This window comes from Dromiciops gliroides, chromosome 1, assembly GCF_019393635.1.
Source record: "Dromiciops gliroides isolate mDroGli1 chromosome 1, mDroGli1.pri, whole genome shotgun sequence".
Taxonomy (NCBI): domain Eukaryota; kingdom Metazoa; phylum Chordata; class Mammalia; order Microbiotheria; family Microbiotheriidae; genus Dromiciops; species Dromiciops gliroides.
Window position 1 is genome coordinate 189,138,803 of NC_057861.1, and position 22,438 is coordinate 189,161,240.

The window sequence follows — 22,438 nt, forward strand, 5'->3', positions numbered from 1 at the left end:
ACCCTATTTTTGATTTTAGTCTGTTTAACCAGACAAATGGGAGATAAGATCATGTTAATGCTTTGTTTTTGTGGATTTTCTATTTTTCTTTTTCTTTTTGTTAAAAGAGCCAGCAACTTACTCACACAAGGAAATATCTCTCCCTCTCCCAACCATGCTTTTTCAGAGAAACCTGTAGAGATTCCCGCAGCTTTTCCCAGTTCTAACAGTAATTGTTGCTCTAATTTTGCATGCCTGGAGGCAATGACCCACCCTCTAGAAGCTTTTAATCCCCTAGCACCTGGAGGCAAAGTGGGGGAAGAGGAATCCAGGCCTGAGTTCAAAATCAAGTCTGATTCAAATTGCTCTGGTCCCTCCCCTCCTCTCCAGACCCCACCCTCTACTCCTCCTATGGCCAAGCCATAGCTTCCCCTGCCTGGGAAGTCCAGAGATCTGATGTGCATTGCTCAACTTTTTCTACCTGCATTTGCAGCTTCAGGCTCAGCCCTTCCCCGGCCTGGCTGTGCTTTTGAGACAATCTTAGAAAACTCTTTAAATTCCAGATATGCTCGTTTTGTTCATAATTTTGCTAACCTGCTTTTGTCTTTAATTAGTAATCTTATAAAGCATTTGTATGGTGAAAAGCCCGACAGACAATATAGAGGGGTTAAAGAAGAAAAACTTAAGCTGAATAAGAATGACAATCAACATAGTTCAAGACTCCTGCTTCTTTTGCCATGGAAGGGTATATATTTTACAGAAATGTAGAAGTAAGCAGCAAGGTATTGATATGAGTATTGGGGATTTTAGATACCGGAATCAAAAGTGTTCTGAATTCACTCAGAGTAATAGTATCAGTTCAGAGGTTACATAGGATTTCTGTGCTATTAAATATACATTTTGAAATTAATGGTATGGGTTTATTTTATAGAGATTTAATGCTTTTGAGATTGGTCATACTTAGTTTTTAAAACAAGGAGAATATTTGTAAAAGCTTTTTATAGTCATGTGATCAAGTTTATATTTTATAGTACTCTTATTAATATTAAGTTCATGCTCATTTAGATTTCCTTAGTTTGGATTCACTGTCTTTTATTGTTCCACATGTATTTTCTTCCTATTCATTCATCTATCTAATTTTGGAAACATGGTTTTGATTTCATAATACAATGTTAATTCTAGAAGTATTGTGCTCCCATATTCTGAGTTGTTTGTTTTTGTTATTTTTTTCTCAACTGATTATTTGATCAAACTCTTTAAAGCATTTCCCTGGCAAATTGTTTGCCATGGCAAGTGTAAATTGATTCTAGAAGTATTATTTTTGATAAGCATATTCCAAAAAAAAAAAAAAAGAGAGGAACATTTGTAAAAGTTGTCTTTGAGACTGTGTTGTGCTTTAACTTGTATTCCAAATATGTTCTGATTTTTCACAAAAGTAATTGTATACTAAGTAAAAAAAGGGGTATTATTTGAAATTGTTGCATAATTATATATTGTGTTCTGAGTCAAGATGTATTCACATTTTTTGGCAATCATTTATTAGCCTCAATTTTTAAATCCAATGAGACTTGGATTATGGGAACTTATCATTTAAGACATTAATTGCCTTTATTCTGAGTTATCAGATGCCAGTTGGCCAAGATGCCATCCAATCACAAGAGGAATACATGCAAGAGCAGACACTGAACTGTCACATGAGGGGAGAAATGCATGAAGTCAAGGTATGGCCGAGGGAACAGCTTTTGACTAATGTTGAGGTTGGATTCTCTTGGTTTAATATTTTATTTTATTTTTCCCCACAATATTGTACATATGGCTGGAAGTATTCATCCCACCCATCTCACTCCTACACCTGGCTTCTATGCTCCCTCCTATATGCCTGATGCCATGGACATCTCAATCCCATGCATCTGATTAAGTCTGACTCAGTTTCCTCCAATATGTTCGGTGGCATGGACATATATTCCATCCACCTATTTTAAGCCTGGCATACTGCATGGACAGTACATATTGCTCAAGTGTGGGAATGCTCATATCCCATCATTTCTCTGTTCTTTTATGGTAACCCCCATAATTTATCTCAGGTGTCCATGATAAATAACAGTGTTGAATTTGGCCTTGACACCTGTTACCAATTATATTAGATTTTCTAATTTCTCATAATGGCATGAGGATAATTAGGGCAGATATGCAAAAAGTGATGAAACAAAGATAAAAATTATTTTTAAAAATTATATCACAGCAATTGTCTTCTCAATTACTCTCCATAAGGGGGGACTATAATAATAATGTAATTTTAAAGAATGGTTCAATTTTGTTTTATTGTATGTTTCACGTGTTAACAACTAAGATTCTGTATTCCCTTAGACATGTTTTTGAGAACTTTCATTGTTTGATTTGATTATTGACAAAGCTATTTAAAGTTGTATTAAGCTCAATTTTGTAGGAAATTTCCTGGCTGATTACCAGTATCCACACATCAACCCCTGAAAAGACTTCCATTCCACGACTACACCTAGAGGACATCTGAGAAAAGACTTTCAGAGACTTTAAATGAACAGTTTTGATTTGTTGTTTTTGTTGTTTTTTTTTTTCTCTTTCTGTTATAATATACACCATATTAACATGTATTCTCTGCAGAGGCCCTCCCTTTGCAAGACTAATGTCAAAGCGTCGGTTCATGAGGACAAAAAATCACCCCTCTGGACAAAACTTTCCTCTCTTCCTTTTCTATATTGTTGTTCACATATTATTAGTTAGCAATAGTTATCATATTGTTTTTTACTGTTCCGTCAAGGAAACATTTTGTTTCTTGAGGAACAACAGGGGGGGACTGTAACGATTGGAATAACGCCACCTGCTGGATACTTACTGTAGAAGAGTTCTGCCCATGAAGCGAAGGTCTTTGAGGGCAAGACCAGGCATCAGGAAGTGACGTGGACGAGTGGGAGGAGGAAGGAAGAGACTGGCGCTCGATCTGGGGCTCTTTCCTTTGGACGCTGGCGGAGAAGGGAGCTAGAAATGTGCTCTCCCTTTAATAGATAGGAATCTAGGCCTTTCTCTCTCTCTTTACCAAATTCTTATTCTCCTTAATAAATGCTTAAAAGTCTAACTCTTGCTAAAGCTTGTAATTGATTGGCGACCACTCATTAGATATTTTAGACAGACTAGCTAGAATTTTTAGCCCTTAACAGTGGGGATGGGCAAAGGGAAGTGGCAAGGGAGAGAGAATCGACTAAAGTTGGCATTGTATACTTTGTCAAATATGGTTGTCTCTGGATTGTTTGAGGAGTTATTTTTTTCCTAAACTTTTTTTTTCTTTTTTTACTGGGGAGAGTTCAATTGGGATAGAAGGTGGGAGGATGATATTTCTACAAATGACCGATGGAAAATTAAAAGATATAAACAAAACACTTTTTAAAAACAATTGAAATGATGAATAAAAACTAAAACAAAAAAATTTAAGCAGATTAAATTCTGAAATGTAAGCTGGAAAAAAAAAAAAGAAACGTAAGCTGATTTTTCAAAAACTGCTATCTTTCTATGACCAAGATGAACAATTTGTTTTTCTGACCCTAAATTTAAGACTGCATGACCAAAAAGTTGTCATTGCCTGGCTTTTGTTAGTATGGCCCAGATCTGTAGTCTCATTTTATTTCTGGGCTTTTGTATTCAATGGGTCCCATTTCATATGGACAGAATTTCCATGCTACTCGGAAAGTCAATTATTTTTCAGAGCCAGTTGACAGCTTTCATCTCAGCTGGGGTCAAAAGTACGAAACAAAATCCCCTCTTTGGCAGCCAGAATCCCATGTTTTTAGCTTGATGCTTCCTAACCACCTTGGGTCTTGGGAAATTCTGGCCAGAATTATCCAGCAGAGACCTGGACAAGTGACTACCTCTCGGGGAAAACTACATGACTCGCATTTCTCTCTGTCTTTGTTTATTCCTTTTCATTTTCACTCATTTTTTTTCTTCTTTGACAGTCATTGCCATTCAGTGTCACCAGCAAATGGAGGTTAGAAGAACAGAAAATACACTGAAACTCCTCCATGGCACTTGGTCCAAGGCCACAAGAAGTAAATGCCAGTTGTACAGATTTTGTTTTTCCAGTTGTAGGAACCAATGTCAGTTTCTGGAATGCACAGTGACGGGGCCTCAGAAAGGGGTATCAAAAGTTTGACTTTGGGGGCAGTTAGGTGGTACAGTGGATAAAGCACTGGCCCTGGATTAAGGAAGACCTGAGTTCAAATCCGGTCTCAGATACTTGACACTTACTAGCTGTGTGACCCTGGGCCAGTTACTTACCCTCATTGCCCTGAAAAAAAAAGAAAAAAAGAAAAAAAAAAGAGGTCTTGAAAAGCCTAGCTCCCAGTCGCTGTACTCCTTTAAAAAAAAAAAAAGAGAAAAAAGCTTGACTTTGTCACTGCTGCCTGGCCTGGAATGTGGACTCACTGGGAGGGCAACAGGGAAAAAGACAGTGCCAAGGCTTTGTATTTAAGGAAAAGCATTCAACCTGAAAGCAACTGAATACTGTATATCTTTGGTGAGGGGCTATCTCCTTGTTGAATCTTGGTCATAGCTCTTTGTTAGTGCACTTATTCTCCTGGCATTTGCCCTAAGGACTGCAACTTGAAGTCAGAACTATGGGTTGGTGCTTCTATTCAGCAATCAGTATCCTCCAAAAAAAGGATAGAGAGAGTGCAAAGGGAACAAACAAAAAGGAGAGAGTATATGCTTAGGCTCCTCCAGAGACCCAAAATCCCTTCATCTTTCCTCCAACGCCACCTTTTGAAACCTATCCTTAAGTACTTGGCTCAGCAGAACCAGGAGAACACGTATCATCACACAGTGATGATAATGTAAAGAAAACAACTCAGAAAAATGTAAGAACTCTGATCAATGGAATGACCAATCACAGCTCTAGAAGACTGATAAACCATGTTTCCCATCGCTTGACCAAAAAGTGGTGAACTAGAGATATAGAATGAGACATAAATTTTCAAACGTGGCCAACTTGGCGAATCATTTTGCTTGATTCTATTTCATTACAAGGGAGGGCTTCTATTGGGAAAGTTGTAGGGGAAATAGGTGGGTTGTGATCCTGATAAGACAAAAAGAAAGTAAAAGCATCAATGATATACTACAAAACACATAGAAGAAAAGAGAAGGAAGTTCAGATGGGTATACAGACAAGTAGGGAAGTATTGCTACTATCATGCTAAATTTAACCTAAGCTTTAAAAAATATATATTTCATACTCTCACATACAATTTTTTCTATTCTTTGTACATACTTGCTGATGTTTGTTAAGTTCATATTAAGAAAAAAATTTAAATATTAACCTTAAATGCTACCTCCTCCATGAAGTCTTCCCTAATCTTTCCATTTATAAGTGATCTTTCTCCCTTAGCACTGTTTATGGCTCTCCATAAGTCTATGGCCTATTTCACATTAGTTATTTCTGTGTGTATCTTATTATCCCCACATTCCAGTCCAATTGGTCCCAGATTTTTATAAAGATAAGGGAAAATGTACTAGACAATATTGATTCTTGGAAAGTTTCATGACCTAGCTTCCTGGACAGAGGAGACGGAACTGATAGGCAGTATCAGACTTATGATTGCCTCTCTAGCAACTCCAATTTCTAGAGCTCTGAGACTCAGCCTTCTGGTGAGAAGAGGAGTTCCTGGGCGACACTAGGAGACTGTATATAAGTCTATGAAATATTCTGTACATTTAAAAAAAAACAGATATATTAAATATAACATGGTAGTAACAATATTTCCCTGCTTTCTGTATGCTCATCTGAATTTCCTTTTATTTTCTTCTGTGTGTTTTGTAGTGTTTGTCTTTTTTCGGAGAGAGGAAGCTCATGCCTATAGCCTTGCAGGCAGAAGAGCAACAAAGCAATGGGAAAATATGTGAAAATGAATGAGCACGACTCTGTTCTCTGCTATTACCATGAATTAATCAAACTGTGAGTTTGATGGGGGGGGGCGCAGTTTATTTTCTAGCAACCCCAAGTCAGTTTTCCTTGGGGGAGGGGGGAAAGGAAATAACTTCAAGCCCTTATGATAGATAGTACCAAGAGACTGTGGGACTATATGTTTCCCTGGGGTGAAAGTGGGACTAAATGGAATGCCCAGGGTTGGGGGTGGGGATGGGGAGAGGGGTGCCTCCTTAGCAACCTCCAGTTTGTTGCACTTCCCTTCAGAGGGTAGTGCAAACCACAGGAATGTGATGTCTAGGAATCCCCCCCCTCCTCTGTCTAGGCACTGGGCCCAAGTACACTCTACAGACTCCTAATTCCATGCTCCTTCCAAGTCTTACTCCAATGTTACTTTCCGATGTTTACTCCAATTGCAAAGTGGAGGTTTTCAAAAGTTATGCCAGTGGAATGTGAGTTCTGGCAGTTCATACTCTTCTGAAAAAGTCTTTTAGTCAAATTCTGGCAACTACCTAGGGTTACTTTCTTTAGACCAGACTAACCTTATGAAGAGACTTGTCATCAGTAGGCTGTCCACTCAATGATCAAATTTTTTGGCCATAACATCCATGAAGCAAAGAAAAATACAAAGTGGTTCTCTTTCCTGGTTGGGTCACTCCTGAAATAATGTTGGCAGAGTGGTAAACAAGGTGGTTTCAAAGAATCATAATTTTTCCCTAAGACAAGAAAGGAAATTTGAGAGCTTAGAGATGAAAGGGCTGATGGATCAATATCTAGGAAAGAAAGTAGTGATCACAAAGAGCCATTATGGTTTCATCAAAAAGAGGTTATACGGTGGCAGCTAGGTGGCACAGTGGATAAGGCACTGGCCCTGGATTCAGAAGAACCTGAATTCAAATCTGACCTCAGACACTTGACACTTACTAGCTGTGTGACCCTGGGCAAGTCACTTAACCCTTATTGCTCCGCAAAAAAAAAAAAAAAAAAGGAAGTTATGCCAGACTAACCTTATGTCCAGGCTTCTTACACATTTCTCCTTTCCACATAGTCTATGGTCAAGCCCTACTGGCCGACTTGCTGTCCCTCAGGTACCACATTCCATGTCCCACCTTCATTCCTTTGTAGAAACTGTCTGCCAACTATGCCTGGAATGTGCACGCTCATGCACACGCGCTCGCTCTCTCTCTCTATACATAGATAGATAGATAGATAGATAGATAGATAGATAGATAGATAGATAGATAGATAGATAGATAGATAGATATAGATATAGATGTATTTATTTCCACCTCTTAGAATCCCTAGCATCCTTGAAAATTCAGTTCAAGTCTCACTTCTTCTGTGAGGCATATCTTGATATTTCCCAGTTGCTAGTCACCCTCTTTAAAAAAAAAAAAATTAAAGTTTTGAGTTCCAAATTCAATCCCTTCTTTCCTCCCTCCCTTTCCCCTTCCCTGAGATGGTAAGCAATCAGATATAGGTTATACATGTAATCACCCTCTTTTAAAAATTACATTATATTTATTTGATGTGTATTTTGTATTTACTCATCTGTGCTCATGTTGTTTCCTCCTGAAGAATGTAAGCTCACTGAAGGCAGACAGTGCCCTCAATGAAAGCACTAGGGTTCCTAGAGATGTGGAAGAGGTAGAGAAGGAAAGGTACTGCAATAAAGAAGAAGAGCACCGAAAGGGAAAAAAAGTAGGAAGAGTCCAAGACAAATTTACATACTTTACACATTTCCACTGATTAGGACTTCTTAAATTTGCTTTGGATCTAAGAGATGTTGCTGTTGTTTGTCCTTAGTTCTTGTTGTTGTTGTTGTTGTTGTTGTTGGCGGCAGAGCAATGATGGTTAAGTGACTTGCCCAGGGTCACACAGCTAGTAAGTGTAAAGTGTCTAAGGCCAAATTTGAACTCAGATCCTCCTGAATCCAAGGCCAGTGCTTTATCCACTGTGCCACCTAGCTGCACCACTTGTCCTTAGTTCTTGAAGAGGACCATGACATCAGGAGGTGATGTCATGACTTGTACTGAATTGGATTTAAGTGAGGGAGGGCTGTGCAAGGTCACCAACCTCACTCTCTCCTCCAGAGTCATCTGGGTCCAGTGGCAAGACAGATATCAGGACGACTGGAGATGGCCCCAGATGTTTAAGGCAATTGAGGTTAAGGGACTTGCCCAGGGTCACACAGCTAGTAAGTGTCTGAAGTGAAATTTGAACTCAGGTTCTCCTGACTCCAGGGCTAGTGCTTTACTCCCTGTGCCACCTAGCTGCCCCATCTAAGAGACAGTCCCCAAGTTTAAGATCTAGATTTATTTTTCACCTTCCAAACAAGCAGTGTAAAAGAGAGACTAAAGAAACATGTTGGCATAGAGCATGAGTTCTCAACCTCAAATTATGACCATAGGAAGTTTACAGAAAGCCCTTTAGGAATGATGTTGAAGTGTTTTTGTATCCAAACAAAATATAGCATCTCAAAATTGTAATAGATATAACATAAAAAACAAACAATATAAAATTAATATCAATTAAAATAAAGGAAAAATAAAAATTATATTCATCTAAAATGAAAGTAGAGCACAGGAAAACCTGGTTTAGCTGTATTTCATGTGCAAAAGAGGTAGGGATTTTAGTTGGCTTCAAGTTCAATGACTCATTGGGGTGGAGTGACTGACCAAAAAAACCTAAAGTAATAGTAGCCTTCAATAATAGAAATATATTGTCTAAACAAAGGACATGATGTATTAAATTATCAAAGCCACATTTTAAGGTAAACATGGGAATGCCGATGATAGTGAGAGATCTGTAAACCATGCCATAGGTCCAATGGTTGAAGGAATTAAGAGTGTTTTTGCTGGGAAAAGAAGAACCTTGGACTAGGGAGAAAGCAGAATTATCCTCAAATATTTAAAGAGGTGGGGGCCCCTAGGTGGTGAAGTGGATAAAGCACTGGCCCTGGATTCAGGAGTACCTGAGTTCGAAGCCAGCCTCAGACACTTGACACTTACTAGCTGTGTGACCCTGGGCAAGTCACTTAACCCTCGTTGCCTCGCAAAAAACCAAACAAACAAACAAAACTTGAAGAGGTAATGTGAAAAAAGGAATAGATTTTTCTCAATAGCTCCAAAGTGGAAAAATGAGTAACAGTGGATGAAAGTGTCATATCCCTTTTGGGTTACTCTCTGGAGGGTGTCAATTATACAATACCTCAAGGGATACCCTGTGGGTTAAAACTATAGTTCACAGTCAGCCAGTAGACACAATTAGCTCAAAGCTATGGCATTTACTGAGATGATATAGTAAAGTAGCATTTATTAATCACCTACTATGCTCCAGGCACTGTGTTAAGCTCTGGATAGTAAGAATAGTAACTAAAAAATATTACCCTTCCTCATTAACCTGAGGTGCATCCTCCCAAAAAGAGGCCCAAAGGCTGTGGAAAGAATGGAAATATAAGAAATATGGGGCAACTCGTGCCACCCATACTGGAGGGGCTCAGAATTCTTTTTCTCATGGAGTCTTCCTGTACTCTACTGAGTGAAAGTATGAGTTCTCCCCTGAAAATTTTCTTAATCAAGAGACTGCCACTGTGTCTGGAGAGACAGATTGGATACAATTGGAGAATATGTGTCTCTGCTCTATAGTGGGCTTCTTCCTGAATTCTCCCAAACTGATAAACTCTCAAACCCTGGATGGAGTATCTCCTATTGGTCAAGGAGCTCTGTTGCTAGTTGCCACAATCAATGTGGGAAGAGGAAACATAAATCCCACCCCTCACCCCCACCTCCATACAACCACAAAGCTGTTCCCAGCATGGACTGATTCAAATTCAATCTCAAACTGTTTGCCTTTTAAGGTCACCTGAGGACATCTCATATTTTGCCCAACTAGTGACCAGGCTCCCTTTCAAATTCAATCAAGGTATTTTTTTCATGCTTCAGTAAAGGGACCACCACTGTATAGCCACATATTTACAGTTAATAACCTTTGTCAATCAGTCTTTTTACTTTCTGTGATTAGATTCTGGTCCCTCTAGACTGGGGAGTTGGACCAATTCCCTGAGAAAAGAGTAGATTTTTATTCAGTAAAAAAGAACTTAATAATACTTATGTGCTATATTTTAAGAGAATGAGCTCACCATCACTGAAACTGTTCAAGGGTAAGTTTGGATAACTATCTGTCAGGGATACTGAGAAAGGGATATCTCTATTTCATAGAAATATCCCTCTACTTCATATAATTGCACATGTATAATCTATATCTTATTAGTTACCACATCAGGGAGGGGGCAGGGGAGAGAAGGAAGGAGGGATAGAATCTGGAACTCAAAACTTTAAATCAAAATATTTTTTTTAAAAGATGTTTATGCTAGATGACTTCCAAGGTGGCTTCCAACTCTATGATTCTTTAATTAACACAATTCATCAAGAGAAACATCAGAGTTTCTGATAGCCTAAAATGAAAAACATGAATTTTTAAAAATGCATATGATTTTTTAAAACTTTTTTTACCAACTGGCAGTATATTTAATGTCAACATGAAAACAAGGAGAAAATTGTGGGAAGAGGAAGGTCAAGAAAAATTAAAAATACTAAAGAGGTCTTCATCACCTCATATTTGTCTAAGCAGATTATCTGTGAAGTAAGATGTCTTTAGCTGTCATCCCAAAGATAACCTGAATGAGGAACCCATTTGTAATAATGACCATTCACCTTCTGATGCTCTAAGACTATTCAATGAAGGGACACAAATACCAGAATAACAGATGAGTGTGTTTGTGGCAGGGATATTCACCAGCAGAGTTCTTTAAAAATAAAAAAAAAATCACAACTTGAATCCTTTAGCCTGCCAAAGAGAAAACTGTTTAAAATATAGTTCAATGAACAGGGTAATGGTTCTGTTGAAAATCTAAGCAAACTTAATTACTGTCCAGTTTTATAGCCACTAAAATATAAATCTTGTAAGTGAATGTATAACAGAGCCCCTGAAAATATAATGAAATACTAATTCCCATATCAGTATGAACTCAGCATTTCATCAGTACACTATTAAGACATCTAAGTACTTCTGACATTATTCAATAAAAAAATATCATTGTGCCTCACTTTAAAAAAAAACCTCAATGTTCCCAAATCCAAGCTTATAAACAGTCAAATTAATCAGAATTTTTCTTTCCATTAAGCAAGGAACACACATGTTAAACATAACCTAAATCCTAATATTGGAAGAGGGACTGTGAGGAAATGTGATGCTTTAAAAAAAATTTCCACCAGATTCTGACTTCATTTCTATTCTTCTTTTTAAAAGAGATTTTATTGTTTTAATCAACCAAAATCTACCTTCTCATCTGCCCACCCCAAACCCTGAGAACACAAGAAAAATGAAACCCATTAGATAGTCAATCAAAACAAATTTCTGGGGCAGCTAGGTGGCGCAGTGGATAGAGCACCAGTCCTGGAGTCAGGAGTGCCCGAGTTCAAATCCGGCCTCAGACACTTAACACTTACTAGCTGTGTGACCCTGGGCAAGTCACTTAACCCCAATTGCCTCACTAAAAAAATAAAACAAATTAAAAAAAAAACAAATTTCTACATTAGTACAGTCCAAAAAAAAAAAAGTCTGTTTTATTCTGCATTCTGAGCCCTTCACCTCTCTATCAGGAAGCCTCATTAGTTCTCTGGAATCATGGTGCTGATAGCACAATGGCATTCCATTATATTTATATAACATAACTTGTTCAACCATTCTCCAATCAATGGGTACCCCATCAGATTCCCATTCTTTGGAACCTGAAAAGAAACTACACATATCTTTGTACACTGGAACCTCACTCTCATCTGAACTGATCAGTTCAGATGAGAGTGAGGTTCCAGTGTTAGCTGTTCCCCCACCTCCTCCTATTTGTATAGATGTCTACTTGCACACCCTGATTATGTGAGGTAATTTCCCCTTAACCTTCCTTTCCCTCACTTTCCATCCTTTTTTATGTGAAATCAGACCATGACAGAACCACTCCTTGGCCTTGTCTATGACCACTGATGATGATGGCTACCATCACCTCCCTGTATTTGAACATAAGAAGTTGATCCTTGTTTAGTCCTTTATTGTTCACTCGTGTTTACCCTTTCATGTTTTTCTTCGTCACTAGCCTCTATTTGGTTCATTATAATTTTATAGAAGTCTGTCTCTTGAGCAACACTTGGCACATCTTGTGTCATTCCCCTGTTAATTTCCTACCCAGTGCTTTCTTCCACAGTTTTCATTTCTTTTCATTTATAAAAAACATTTTTAAACTCTTGCTTTGTCTCTTTCAAGAGTTCTACTTGAATTTGTGAATAAGCTGCATTTCTCCTGTCCTATAGATATTTTGGAGTAATTTCTCTTCTGGGTTTGTATCTTGCGCTTCCCTGACACCAGAATAGCTCCTTATGGGGAGATTCTTTTTTTTGTTTGTTCATTCTTCCAGCATACTTCCAGACTTCAAACTTAATGCAAGGGACAGCTCTGTTGCACTTCTGGAGGGGAAGTCTGGTCTGGTGCCATTGCTGCTTTCTTGGGGTACTGAGTGCTGTTATTCCAGGATCTCAAAGACAGCAAGCTTTTGGTGCTCCAAAAGTGATCTCATCCAGGGAAAAGTTTGATGGCTGTCCCCTGGTCTGCAAGTTCCTGACCTGAGTTTGAGTCTGAGGAAAAGGAGGCTGCTGCTGGATTCAGTTCCTATCAGCCAACTGGAAAACTCTTTTGGCTCAGAGCAACAGAGTTGTAAGCTTCCCTTTGGTCTAGAATTCATGACCTAGTTATTCCTCTGAAGGCTGGGCTAGATTCTGGAACTGAGACCCTGTCCTGTGCCTGGAGACTGAGCCACACATTGCTGCTGGCTTCTGAACTTCCTCCTTTCTTGATACTCATCCAGGGTCTCCTTACCTGGGGACACTACCCCCTGTGCACAGGTCCCTTTCTCAGTCCACCCTGGATCTGTGGCCTGGAATTAGATACTGACTTCATTTATTTGGACTTTCAGTATGTTAGGAAGAGCATCTTCCTGGATAGAGCACCAGTCAGAGCACCGGTCCTGGATTCAGGAGTACCTGAGTTCAAATCCGGCCTCAGACACTTAACACTTACTAGCTGTGTGACCCTGGGCAAGTCACTTAACCCCAATTGCCCCTCAAAAAACAAAAAACAAAAAAGGGAAGAGTATCTTTCAAATTTCTCCAACCAGTCTGAAGATTTCCAAGTTTCTGGTCCATAGATTCTTTAAAGGCTGAGGCCATGTCTAGAAATTCCCATAACAGAACTCTGGCATATTTCAGGTGCTCAGTATAGCATATGTTTGCTAAATCAGCAGATAATATTTGTCCTCCTGTGTTCTCCAGGCCCCAGTGTGCTTGGCCAGACCCATGGCCACCGTCCTGGAGCTAGTTTAGATTAATATCTTCTCTGCCCCATCCCTCAAAGCTCTCTCACATGCCAGCCATGTCACCTGAAACTTAGTCACCTGGAAGGACTTGCATTATTATACCTGTACTCACTGGAGTATCTTGTTACCGATTAGCGTATAACTCTCTGCTAGTAAATGAAACCATCAGACAGCCAGAAAAAATGCTATTCCTCAGGAGCCAGGTGAATCCTAATGGGTTGGAGACCATTGAGTCAGCAGAGGAAGCAGGGTTCTAGAGGTTTCATTCCTGGCATAGCTAACCCTTATTTGTGAAGAGCACCAATACCAGACTTCTAACATAACTTCCATTTAGCAATAGAAGCATCATATGCTCTGCCTATCTTGCTATGAGACCATTTTGCATCCCCCAACTCATAATAGGTACCTGGATAAAAGGTGATTGATTGTATGACCCTGTGTCACCCAATCAGTAGCAACTAGGGCCCAGTAAGAGGTAAGTAAATGATTTTCAAAGCAACATATTGAATGGCTGTCACCCCTTGGTGCCTGCTGAAGGCTCCCCCAAGCCTAGCTCTTATTGATAGAGACCTTCAGAGACATGGGTTTTGGGTTTTTTTGTTTTTTGTTTGTTTGTTTATTTGTTTCAGTGCAATGAGCATTAAGTGACTTGCCCAGGTTCACACAGCTAGCTAGTGTCAAGTGTCTGAGTACGGAACTTTTTTTTTTAAACATGGGTTTTGAAAGGTCATAAGAAAAAAAAAAAGGAAAAAAAAAGAAAGGTCATAAGGGAAAAGACTACTAGACAGCCCACTTTACATTTTTCAGGGCTGTAGCCTACTTGAGATACATTAACTTGTGAATGACTCAGTAAATGGGGACCATTAGTATGTCCAGGTGGGGAATATGGATTTTCCAAAATCTAAGGAGCCCAAAAAGTTCTCGGGCTTCCTTTTTACATTATGGGGAACCAAGTGTTATTAACTTGTTCCAAACTGTGCCCGCAATCCTCTGGGCTTTCCCCCTTCACTGTATTCTATTTACTGAGCTAGCTGAACCTTGAATTCTCTTAGGGTTGATTTTCTTTCTACCCCTTCTCTCCCATATAAGCCACTATCTAATCTACTGCCTCTGTCACCGTGTCTTCATCTGGCCTGGTCAACATTATGTTACCAATGGAGTGCAGGTGTACCAATACCCCCAGGAAGGGAGGCCTCTTTCAGTTCTCTGGCCACCATAATATGTCAATATGTAGGACAGTTCAGCTAGCCCTGGGGAAGGACAGTGCTTCAATAACAATCTATTCTTTCTCCCTCTCCCTCTCCCCCCTCCTCCCCTTTCTCTCTCTCTTAGCAACTCTATTGCTAGCTCCCCTAGAAAAACAGTCTTTTGTAAACAAAACAAAACAAAACAAAACAAAAAACAGTCAAGCAAAACAATTCCCCACATTGGTCAGTTCCAAAAATGCATATCTCATTAAATACCTTGAATTCATCACCTGTCAGGAGGTGGGCAGCATGCTTTCTCATACTGATATATATATAACATTGTTCCTATGGAGCTAAATAACTCCCTGCCACTGTGTATTTAAAGGTACCAATTAACATTGCAAGTCAGGGTATGCCCATCATTTATTCTTCTTTTCTTTTATTCCTCCCTCACTGACTATGCAGGGTGCCCCAAAAGTCTTAGTATAGTTCTAAGTTATAAAACTTGGAATATTAATACTGGGGACACCCTGTATATATGTATGCCACTACCTTGCAGTGAGCCTTTGGCAATTCATGTGAATATGACATTTCTAACATAGCCTTCTATCAAGGGGAGAATAGAATTTGTTCTCCTCTGCTAAACCAGTGGGTCCCATAAGAACCTATTTGGCTCCTGAGTTTATCTGATGGTTCCACTAACTACCAGAGAGTTATACACAACTGGACTTCAATAGCCACTAATCTGGTAATAGAAGATACTCTAGTGGCAGCCATAATAATAATAGCTGACATTTACATGTTGCTTTCACATTTTCAAAGCACTTTATATACAACATTTTTTCTGGTCCTCATAACAACCGTTTAACGTGGATACTCTGGATATTATTCCCTCCATCTTAAGATATGGAAAATTAGGCTCAGAGATATTGGTTTATCTGTGGTCACACAGCTAGTAAATGTCAGAGGAAGGATTTGAACCTAGGCTTCTCAGACTCTAAGCCCAGATCTTTCTCCACTTCCCCCATCCACCCCAGCACTCTTTCTACTATACTCCATTGCAAGTATGATCATTTTTATTTTACTTGTAGAGAAACTGAGGCTCTGAAAGGAAAAGTGACTTACCCTAAATCACACAGCTAGCTAGGACATGGAACAGTCAAGACCTGAACCCCAGTCTTTTGAACACAAATCCAGGACTCTTCCTACTATACCTGACTATCTCTCATACAGAGTTGGTGATCTGCACTGGTGAAATCACAGAACCTTATAGTAGGTAATCAAGAGCTAGGGATATATTCTAGAGATACAGAGAAGAGAAAGCTCATAGTGGGTCAGGGTAAATAAGAAATGCTTCATGGAAAAGAAGGAATTGACCTGAAGGAAGTGCTAAGCATTCTGTTGGTGGGTAGAGAAGGAAAGAAGAGACCGTTCCAAATTTTTTTGCAGGGGAAGGGGGGCAGTAGAAAATGGAGGGCAATTAGGAGAACAGCCTCGGCAATCAATTGCATGTGCCTAGCATTGTTTTAGGTGCTAAGGATCAGCTCCTGCCCCTCAAGGAGCTTCCATTCTTTCGGGAGAAACAATATGTTGAATAAGTCCAAGCAAAATAAATTCAAGATAATTTGGAGATGAAGGGAACTAACAGCTAGGAAGGCAAAAAGAGATTCATGTAAAAGTAGTAACAGTAAAATATTAAGGTTGGATGGGCAAGGGGTGTGTGCGTATGTGTGTCCAAAGTGCAGAGGAGGTAGTTTATGCACAAGGTCAAGAAATCTGTATTTAATCCATCTGAGTAACAAAGTCCCCAGAGGTTCTCATCAAAGGAGTGACATAAGAAAAGCAGTGTTCTGTGAAGATTAATTGACTAGTGGTATGCCTGATTAGAGGGGGCAGGGAGAGTAGCACTGAAGAATCAATTAGGTAACTAGCACAATAATGTAGACAAGGGGTGATGAGGGATTAAACCTATGCAGTGGCAGTGGAAATGGACAGAAAAGAATGAATTTGTGAGTCATTTTGGAAAAAACGTGACAGTACACTTTGGACTACACATTGAAATGAAGGCAAGGAGAGAGTCAACTGAAAATTTTCAGCCTGCTAATTGCAAACTGCATACCTCCATTAGCTTAAAAACTCAAGGATAGGGGCAGCTAGGTGATGCAGTGGATAGAGCACTGGCCCTGGATTCAGGAGTACCTGAGTTCAAATCCCGCCTCAGACAATTGACACTTACTAGCTGTGTGACCCTGGGCAAGTCACTTAACCCCAAATGCCTCACAAAAAACCCCAAAACAAATAAAAACTCAAGGATAATGACAATAATAATTAATAATAACTCACATCTTTGTAGCTCTTTAAAATGTCCTAAGCATTTTCCTCACAATAACACTGTCAAGTGGACAGTACAAACATTATTAGCATTTTATAGAGAAGGGGCAATTATTTAATGTATCAGCATCCCAGTCTCAATACTGTAAAATATCAGGATTATTTACTACTGAAGATATTGCTTCCACATTAGGAAGGAAATTGCTGAAAAATGAAACCTTGCATGTATACCCTAGGTCTTCAAATAGACTGCCTGATTCTGGGAAATGCTTAGCTTTCCATCATCTCAGCACTTTCATTTCTCCATAGACTCACTTCAAACTCCCCCAATCTAAATAGTTAACTGACTCTTGGCTGAATAGATGCTTTGTTCTTTGCTATATACAGTTCTAAGGTTGAGCCCAGAAATAGATGTTAAGGGTTGGAAGGCTGTCACAGAGACAACCCCTGCAAAATGTTGTAAACTTAGACTCAGCAAGCTATATATATCAAGCTTCTTTGGATGGTTGAGGGGAAAGGGGAGCGATACATGCAGATGTTAATAAATATGAATTTTTGTTCAGCAAAAATGTTTACAACCAATAATAATGAGACTTGAAAGTAGCAAGGGATTCATGAACTTTGCATCTCTTTACATTATATTCCTGATTTCTGATCAATAGTCAGAGATCTCACCTAAAATGAGAACTTTCTGACATTAGGTAAGGGAATTATTGTTGGCTTACCAGGAATGGGACAAAAGAAGGGAGGGAAAGAATACTGAATTGGTATACGGATCCTACTGATGATAAAGGAATAAATGCATCATCTTTGAAAATGTACTAAATCTTTCCACTGAGTTGGCTGGGAAAAAAACTACAGAGCATGGTTTATCTTGAAGAGGTTGCCTTCACATTCAGAACCAATCTCTGGGATTCAGCAGATAAAGATCATGTACTACATACACGGATTCTGAATATTTAGCATCCTAAGGAAGATATGAAAATGTTTCAGAACTGTTCTTCCCACAGTTTCTCTTCATGTCCCAGGAGTTAGACAAAAGACATTCTCTCTTTTCCAATACTAATGCATGTCCTGAGAGACCACCCACAGTCCACTGTCCTCAAGCCACTGTCCTTCATACTTTCTTTTCTGTTGACTGGAGGTAGCCATTAAAGGGAAAGGCAAATTGTGGTTTGCAACATACACTTTCTGAAGAGCTTTCCTTGAAGGCCTTTTAGATACTCAATACTCTGAAAACAGGATATAAGCTATTGTGGGCAGGGATTGTTTTGTTTTAGTTTTTGCATTTCCAGCACCCCGGACAGTTCCCCAGCACCAAACAGTCATTTAATGCTAGTTAAATTGAATTGTCATTTTATACATTTCAAAAGCAATAATGGTTGTTATTGCCACTGTAATCATCTTCATCATGAGCACAGATATTCTCTAAAAGAAATTAAGAATGAAAAAATCCCCTCAAATGGAGGTTCTATAAATTTGCAATTTCTCAATGAAAATCAATAAAGGAATAGAAATTGTGTGAGAAATTTCAGGAGGTTTAAATTCTTTACAAATGAAGACAACTCCAAGCCCCCCATAGAGGGAGAAAGATCCAAAACCACCATCAGCCCCTCAACACTGAAAGGAAGAATGATGGAGAAAAAGTCCCTAACCTCTTTAACGTTCCCATTCCTCTTTGCCCCTGTTCCCTACCTTTTCTAGGAGCTTTGAACAAATCACAGAGCACAGCATTTCCGTCTTGGAAGTGACTTCCAGTTTATCAAGGTCCTTCCTAAAATGTGCCCCCAGTAATGGGAATAGAACAGGACAGAGTACAAGGAGACCATCACCTCTTTATTGTTAGCCTCTATACCTGTCAATGTCACCTGAATCACTGAGCTTGCTTGGTTGCCATATCACACTATTAACAACTTCTAGTGGGGAAGAAAGGAAATAGGAATTTAAATAGCACCTATTAAGTACCAGGCACTGTGCTAAGTATTTTACAACAATTTCATTTGATCCCCACAAAAACCCAGGAAGTTAGCTAATTGTTAATAGCCATATGGGGACATCAAGGTGGTGCAGTGGATTTAATGCTGGGCCCGAAGTCAGGTAGATTCAAATTCTTGAGTTTAAATCTGGCCTCAGACACTTAAAAGCTATGTGACCTTGGGTAAGTCATATAATTTTGTTTGCTTCAGTTCCTTATCTGTAAAATGAGCTAGTAAAGGAAATGGCAAATGATTCCAGTATCTTTGCCAAGAAAATCCTAAATGGAGTCAGTCATTTTACAGTTGAAGAAACTGAGTCAAACAGAGGTTAAGTGATTTGCTTCAGGGTGCTTGGGTGCCTGGGGCAATAAGATGTGACCTTTTTTGGAATAATCATGTTCTAGCCTCTTAAGGTGGTATGCTTAGAGAATCATAAAGAATCAACTAAAAAAACGACTTGAAACAATTAACAACTTTAGCAAAGTTGCAGGGTATAAAATAAAGCCACATAAATCATCAGCATTTTTACATATGGCCAATAAAGCATAGCAGCAAGAGATAAAAAGAGAAACTCCATTTAAAATAACTATAGGGGGCAGCTAGGTGGCACAGTGGATAAAGCACCAATCCTGGATTCAGGAGGACCTGAGTTCAAATCTGGCCTCAGACACTTGATACTTACTAGCTGTGTGACCCTGGGCAAGTCACTTAACTCTCAATGCCCCCCACAAAAAAAATAATAAAATAAAATAACTGTAGACAATAGAAAAAATTTGGGAGTCTACCTGCCAAGGGAAACCAAGGAACTATATGAACACAATTACAAAACACTTTTCACACAAATAAAACCAGATCTAAACAAATGAACAATATCAATTACTGTGCTAATATAATAAAAATGACAATTCTACCTAAATTAATTTACTTATTCAATGCCATACCAAACTACCAAAAAATTATTTCATAGAGCTAGAAAAAATAATAACAAGATTCGTCTGGGAAAACAAAGATCAAGAATATCAAGGGAATTAATGAAAAAATACAAAGGAGGGTGGCCTAGCTATACCAGATCTAAAACTATATTATAAAGCAGCAACCATCAAAACTATTTGGTACTAGTTAAGAAATAGAGTGGTGGATCAGTGGAATAGGTTAGGCACATGTAAAGAATTAATTGTTATTTGAGGTTTTTATGCCTCAGCAAGCACTGGCCTGGAGCTCCGCAAACTGCACAGTGCTCCACCCACTGGTTGTAGCCATTGCCAGGGCTCTGGCACCTCACCTCATCACCACTCGCCTGGGCCTGGCAAAATTATAATGATTGGAAGCCTAGTGAGGGCAGTCATGTGACTGTCAGAGCGGCCATCCCATTGGCTGGGACTGTGTGGGATGTTTCTAGGTTGGGGGGGGGGAGAATTGGGCATTGTAGGTGGAAGCTGGAGAGCAAGGGCATTCTGCTGCGTATTTTCAGTTGATTCCTGGGTGGTGGTATTTTTCAGGTATTATAATTTCCCTTTCCCCATTTTTATTTCCTTTCCCTTGATCCTACTGATCCTGTTTGTGTTTGTTTTTTTAAGTTCGTTCTTGTTAAAATAAATCTTGTTCTGTTTTGAGGGAGGCTGCTGGTTTCCTTCCTTGCCCCAATATTGCGGCGAGCCGCTTAGCTAGCACTCCCCAATTAAAAATTGGTCCCCCCACACACAAAACATAGAAGTAAATTAATATAGCAATATCCTGTTTGAGAAACCCAAAGATTCTAGCCTCCAGGATAAGAACTCACTATTTGACTGATACTTTCTAGGAAACTAAAGGAGTAAAAGTGTTCTTGACCCCAGAGTGAAGTTCTGTGAGGTCAGAGATCTAGAGAAACACAACACAACAGATAGGCTTCATTTGGTGTCAAGTTTGAGCTATATTCAGGGAGAACTGTGTCTCCTGCCAATAGAGAAATTCTTGGCCCCCTTCTGTGATGGGGATCACCACAAAGAAGCTCTGAAAAAAGGTTACTGACAAAGGGAAATAATGCCAATGTCATCTGTAGGGAACTGTGTAGAGCTGCATGAGAAGCACCTTGGGAACAATGCCCAGAACCATCACCAGCAATTTTAGCACTTGGTGAAGATACCATAAAAAGGACATTGGTACAATCAGCATGAAAAATGCACTCAAATTAACTGTTTAAAGACAAATTCAGTTGATCAGGGATAGCAGGGAGGTTGAGGACAAAAGATGAGAGATTTCTTGAAGAGATTTCAAACCTTGGGGCATTGCTCCAAAGGGGAAGGCAGAGACTCAGAGGAACAAGACCACTGAGATAGCAGCTGGGATGGTGAGCAGGAGTGGGGGGAAGAAAGAAAGGTGGGAACAGACTAGAGAGAAGCTTCCCTGTGAGATAGCCAACAGAAAGAAGTACCATAAAAGCAGCTTTCTATTTTACCTAATCACTCATTAAATCACTACCTAGACACCAAGCCCACTTCTTTATACCTGCTGAAGGAATAGAAGCATTGGCAGTTCCCTCTAAATTGCAACACTCAGGGACAAATTCTCAGTTGCCCTGCCCTAGGTATAGGTCTGGCAGTGCTTAAACAACTTCAGGAGTAGCTCCATGATGAACGTGGAAAGGCAAGAAGACCTACCTAATGCATGACTCTAAGTGGGTGAAGCTATGCAGTTGTCTATAGAATAGTTGATTTTTTTTTTTTTGCAAGTACTGTTCTCCGAAGCTCTATTCTGTGTTCTACTTGTTTTCTTTGACCTATAAAATAAAACTTTTCAGGGATGACAACAAGAAAGGTCTCATATACACCAATATTGCTTTTTTGGTAGTAACAAAGATCTTGAAATGAAGTAGATGCTCATGGATTATATAACGGCTAAAAAAAAAAGATGTGTACGTGTTATATGTTATGAATGTGACGGAATATTATTGTGCTATAAGAAAAAATGAATGTAAAGAGTACAAAGAAGTGTGGGAAGATTCATATGAATTGATGCAAAGTAAATCAAGCAGAAACAGAAAAACTTGAGGACTAAAACGTAAATAGAAAGAACAAAAAAAAATTCAGAACTGAATGGTGTGAAATTATGACCAAGCCCTGCTCCCACAAAAAACTAGAAGAAGTTACCTCTTCCCCCTTTTTTTTTTAACAGAGGTAAAGGACCATGACTGTGGATCACTGTATATGTAAAATGTATTGTTTCATTTTGCTGAACTGTTTTCCTTTTCTCTTTTTTTCCTTGCTCTTTTAGATTAGTAGAAACTGAAGTAGGGAAAAGGAAGGAGAGAATTTAGAACTCAACTTTTAAAAATAAGTGTTAAAATTTTTACATATAATTGGAAAAAATTAAAAATAAAAGATACAGAAATATGACAGAAGTTATCAAGGAAATTTTTTAAAAATTAAAAATAAAGAAAATATTTTATTTTGAATTTTATTAACTCAATGCTTGAGAAAGCTAGCTTACACTTAGAGAGGGGAAAAATTGAAACTGAAAACATTCAAGATGGTTGAACAATATCATATGAAGAATAACTGAAGGAGCTAGGTGTTTAGTTTGGAGGGGGGAAAAAGACTAAAGGGATGAGAAC

The 22,438-nt window shown here is 39.0% G+C and overlaps 1 protein-coding gene across 3 annotated transcripts in view; it reads right to left on the bottom strand.

Annotated features, from left to right (window-relative positions):
- Window positions 1–22,438, bottom strand: part of KIAA0319 (KIAA0319 ortholog) — a 142,330-nt gene that overhangs the window by 115,244 nt on the left and 4,648 nt on the right. The window contains exon 2 of one of the 3 annotated variants that reach the window (XM_043973593.1): window positions 6,472–6,587. The exons of the other annotated variants lie outside the window; for them this stretch is intronic. The gene's annotated coding sequence lies outside the window, so the exon portion shown is untranslated. The remainder of the gene's footprint in view (window positions 1–6,471; window positions 6,588–22,438) is intronic. 3 annotated transcript variants of the gene reach the window in all.